The sequence below is a fragment of the Cupressus sempervirens genome, chromosome 10, assembly GCF_028749045.1.
Source record: "Cupressus sempervirens isolate cs-2001-9-10 chromosome 10, ASM2874904v1, whole genome shotgun sequence".
Classification (NCBI taxonomy): Eukaryota; Viridiplantae; Streptophyta; class Pinopsida; order Cupressales; family Cupressaceae; genus Cupressus; species Cupressus sempervirens.
In genome coordinates, this window is record NC_143127.1 from 189,480,411 (window position 1) to 189,486,014 (window position 5,604).

At 33.1% G+C, this 5,604-nt stretch overlaps 1 pseudogene; it reads right to left on the reverse strand.

The window, feature by feature from the left end:
• Nucleotides 1-253: 253 nt before the first annotated feature.
• On the reverse strand, nucleotides 254-2,397 carry LOC149533278 (putative UPF0481 protein At3g02645; annotated as a pseudogene).
• Between the last annotated feature and the right edge of the window lie 3,207 nt (nucleotides 2,398-5,604).

Sequence of the window (5,604 nt, forward strand, 5' to 3'; positions counted from 1 at the left end):
AGAACAGAATGCTTAAACATTAAGCACTAGAGACTTTGATTCATAGACTAGTAAAAATTGATTAACTTCTTTAAAATTAAAATAGATACCAACATATTTAACATAAGACTCTATAAGACTCTACAATTAGATACCAACATAGTTAACATAAGACACTAAAATTTTGGATCAGCTCCCTTCTTAAGTGCTTCTTAATATCAAAAACATAAACATGAGACTCTAAAATGCAATATATCTATGAAGATGGATCTTTCTAAGATAAAAAATAACCTTCCATTGTATAGATGGTTTGCAGAAGTGTGAGGACTAAAGCTCCGTTTGGTTGTTGGAATATGAGTGAAATAGGAAAATGAAATTAGAATATGTTTTATATTCGTTGTTTGGTAAGTTCAATCAGAATTGGGAATAGGAAGACATATTCCAATTTTGCTCCTAAAATGAGCATATGTCTATGCCAAAAAATATCTGTTATTGGAATAGGCCATTTCCATTCCCATTCCGATTTTCCATTTAAAAAAATAAATTTTTATTTTTTAATTTTAAATTTTTTTATTTTTTTTTTATTTTTTTATTTTTTAAATTTTTTAAAATTTATTTTTATTTTTTCTCGATTTTTTTTTTTTCGAATTTTTTTTTTACTTTTACTTTTTGAATTTTTTTTGTTAAATTTTTTTTAAAAAAAATTTAACAACATTTTTTTAAATTATATCTATTTATTTAAAAAAATGAAAATGAAAATGAATTAACTAAAAAAATAATAAATTTATGAAAAATATTTTAAAAAATACAAAACTTAACTTTATTCCTATTCTATTTTTGTACAACCAAACAATAGATTAACATATTCCTAGTCAAATTCTAAGTGCACCAAACATGATTGGAATTGCCTATTTCTATTCCCATTCCTCATTTCCATTCTCATTCCAACTTTTCTATTCTAATTTTCTATTCCTATGCCAACAACCAAACAGGGCCTAAAAGTATTACGGCTGCCACCAAGGACATAACATACCATGGACTCGAACAATGCTGTTTCCGGAACTCGCTCATCCACACATCGACCTTGCTGTTGTAATGTCTGTTCACATCTTTCAAAATATCTTCAAAATCTTCGTCGTTCGTGATCTCGACGCATAGGGCATTGAACATTATAGCTACTTCCTTATCACTACCCAGAAGATTCTAAAGAATCTTCGCTTCCCTGAACAGCCCCACATCCTCCGTGGAATCAATTAAGTGATTCATCATACGCACGTGGCGTGATATTGCTCGCTTAGCTTGGGAGTCTTTCTTCCTCTGACACTCTTCCAGAGCAATGAGATTTCTCAGGAATATTTCTGTGTTATCATATATCCTGATTCGAGGGAGGAAAAGTTTACTGCTTCGAAAAAATACGCGACACTCAAAACGGACTTTTCCTTCTTTCTCCCGCTCTAATTTAATTCCAGATTGTTGTAACTTTTTAGCTGAAGGTATCATGCTCGAATCTACTTCTACATTTCTATGCTAGCAGCGCCTCTCTACTTTTCTATGCCACCAGCGCCTCTCTGTTGGAGGAGCACCCCCTTTTGTCATCTGGATTTGACAAGACCTGTACAATCACCCCCCTTGACAAATCCAACAGATGGAATGCACCTTCCTTAATGTGTGTCTTTAGTATTTCTATATTTTTTTTTTCTCTTCAGTACTATCTACCTCTCTTCCCTTTAAAGGAAAGCCTTGAAAATAGCCGCCCACGCACTCGCTCAGACTTTCAGCTAAGAAGGCTACAGGATCTTTCAACTCCAATTCTAGGATCCTTTTCAGAATAAATATAGGAATCTGGTTTTCCATCTTCAAAATGTCAATCATGATCTCTCGTCTTTTAACGTTATCAAGTCTGTTCCTGCAGAAAACAAGCCTGGAATCGGGCAAGTCCATTCGAAGGAACTCTAGAATGAAGCATGCATCCACTGTCATTATCCAGGCAAGTGTATCTCCATCACATTCAATAGCCGATTCCTCGTAGCAATCTCCGATGTTTTTCTCCTGCTTTTAAACCTCTTCTACTAGCCCTACTCTGGTCATATGAGGGATCCTTTCCAAGGCTCTGTCTACCGCTTGGAGCTTAAATTCGTCCATTAGAGTCATCTCCTTGTCCCTCTTGTGATGAAAAGGTCCAAGAAACACTACCAGGGGCTCATAAGCTTGTGGTTTGGTTTTCTTTATAGTTTCAGGCACTCGATATATCGATACACCACACGTTTTTATAGGCCTGTACTTTCTAGCTGGTTTACGACCATATTTTAATTGATCAATCCATGATTCATGTTCTCTACTCATTTCCAAGCGGATTTCCCTCTTTTCGTCATCTTGGATGATTATACTAATACTCCTTTTATTGTTTTCAGCTTCCATTATTAGTTCCTGCAAATCAAACAATGTGATCAACTTCACTAGGAAGAAAGGAGTGCGTAACTGATAAGTAGGAGATAATTTCACACTAAATTAAAATGTTAAAATGTAATTTAAGTGCCTTTCAAGCTGGGGTATTATTTGGATTGGTGACTTTGTGGTAATTTTGGGTGCTTCACTTCTATGAGCATGATATGGAATCGTATTGGATCACTACTTATGAAATATGGGTCAATGAATATGACTCAAAAAGCTACACAGTGCAATATCACAATTTTAAACATGTTAAAAATATAATTTTAAGAATATAAGAATTAGTTCTTGAAAATTAAGACATTAATTTATGAACATATAAAGATAAGAGTGTGAGAAAATTGTAGAACATAAATTTTGTATACAATGATTAATAGAAGACAATAATTTTGGACTAAGGTCCAAACATGTTGGTCATGGAATTAAAGATTCTAAAGTAAAACCTAAAAATCTATGTATAAGATCTATATGAAAGGGTCCAATGAATATAAGAGTTGAATATGCATTTTAGAAATCAAATATAACAATGATAACATAAAAAGAAAAATATATAAACAAAAATTATTTGGTAATAGTCTAGTAAGTAAGATCTATTAAAATTTAAGAACAATAAGTAAGAAATTAATAATACATAACTAAGAGAGAAATATGGAAAAATCATATACAAAGTAATTAAACACAATTTAAATTTGAAATAGGGGAACATTTCATCAACTAAGAGCTTCTCTTACTAAAAATACAATCTAAATCTGAAATAGGGGAAGGTTTCTTCAACTAAGAGCTTCTTGAATTGTGGTGACTAAAATATGGTATTTTGATTTCCATTAATATTCCTAAAGAAAATAACTAATTATATTATTTAGGCAAGAGCCTACAACACAATGGTAAATTGTGAGCCTCTTATCTAAGAGGTCTTGGATTTAAATTGTTCATTACTTTAAATGGAAATGTTCAAAAAAAAAAAGAGTATCAGGAGTAGAATTAGTGCTTGGAAGGTTCGTTGGTTATCCCTCTTAGGTGGAATTTTTCTTATCAAAATTGTTTTTTTTGCCATTCCTACCTATTACTTCTCCATTCTACAAGCCCCCAAAGGTATCATCTCTCAAATTTAAACTTTAATCTGCACCTTTCTTTGGTCAGATAATATGAATGGTCAAAAGAAAATATTGATAATTTCTATTCATGCCATATCAACCTCTTATAGAATAGGAGGTGTCAGACTTCCCAAAATTACTAATAGGAATAAGGCTTTTGGTGTTAAAATTGTTTGGCAAATGTATGAAAAACCCTCTGCCAAATAGTGTTGCCTTTTGCAAGAAAAATATTTGGATAACTTGGAAGCTTCTAGAGTTTTTATTATGCTTGACCCACCAAAGGGGTCTATCATTTGGGATTTCATGATGGCTTCTTGAGAAGTTATTGCTTCATTCATATCATTACAAGTGAACAATGGGGATAGTGTCAATTTTTTATTTGATTCATGGAATGGGTCCGCCCCCACCCCCCCCCTGCCACTATTGATTCTCTAAAGGATTTTTCAAACATAGTGATTCAAGCTTGGGGGACATCCTTTTCTACTTGTCTCTTAGCTATTCATAAGTTCACAAGGCTAGTCATTTGGCAAGACCCCTCATCTCTTCCTATATCCCACAATCAAGCTACTTATTTCAAACAAGTACTAGCTAAAAGGAATGCCTTTATGTCTAATCATCCAAATTGCTTCTTTTGGGTTCTAGCTAAAGATGGTAAATAATCTATTAAACTAGGATACTTGGCTCTCCAACACAACTAGTATAATCAAACCACATATGATGCTTTTGAATTCTATTGGAATAGCTCAGTTCTACCAAAAGTGAGATGCTTTGAATGGCTTGCACTTAAGAACGAAATTTTAAATAGTGATCATCTTCACAGATTGAACATTTCCAATCCCTTTAATTGTGTGCTCTGTTTGCAAGCTATAGAAATAGTAGACCACCTCTTCTTAAACTACCCTTTTGCCCAAGATTGTTGGCATTTGTTCTTGATAAGCTTAATTTCCATATGCTATTACCTAATTCTGAATAGGATTTATTCCAAGCATGGCCAATCTTATACTCTAAATCAATGTTTAAATGTCTTTGGAAGTGCATTCCTACATTTGTAGTATGGGCAATTTGGTGGGAAAGAAATAAGAGAATTTTTAGAAAGACGTCATCTCCAATACCTCAATTTTTGGAAGGATTAGAGAGATCAATTATTGAGCTTGTTAATGCTTCAGTAAGTAAAGATAAGGGTAAACATGCTTTTCCTCCTTGGGATGGCTATATTATTTAGTGGTCAAAGGGTTTACTTTTCCCTCATCTTCCTTCTCCATTGTGTCCATCCAAGATTCCTCTTATCTAAGACCAACCAAGTGGATTCCTCCAAGTGAGGGTTATTTAAAACTAAATTTTGATGGGGCCTCTAGAGGAAATCTATGCAACTCTAGCTATGCCATAGTCATTAGAGGTTTTAAGGGTCATGTGATTGCAACAAAATCATCTTCTCTCCCTCAGTGTACTAATAACAAAGCTGAGGCCTTGGCCTTGCTTTTTGGTTTGGAACTTGCCAAATCACTTTCTATATCTAAGCTACCTATTGAAGGGGATTCATCAATTATTATTAATGCATGTATTAAATGTCATGTATGTAATTGGTTCATATAGTATATATTACATCAAGTATTGTCTCTTCTTGATTCAATCTCTAAAGATTACATCATGCATACTTATAGAGAAGACAATCTTTTAGCTAATTTTTAGGCTAATTTGGGTACTGACAGGGTTTATATTAACTCTTTACTTTCCCCACTTAACCTCCTTGATCTCCCCAACATGGTTAATATTATGACAAAAGAATATGTTTAGAATAAGGCTAAGTCCTCCTCATTTTTTATTTGATAGTAAACCATGACTTCTCTATGATTTTTGATGTTTTTATTTTATGGATCTCACTTGTTCTTTTGAGATATTATATGTAGGTCAGGTTCTTGGATTATACTTGCATCAAATGACTTTCTAATATCAAGTTCTTGATTGAAGTTTTGGATTTAGCTTAGGGATGGTAATCTCTATGACATTTTTTGTTGGGCTCTAGGTCTTGTCTCTATCACCAATCAATGAATTGTATTCATATGAGTATTGAGATGTTTGTAAT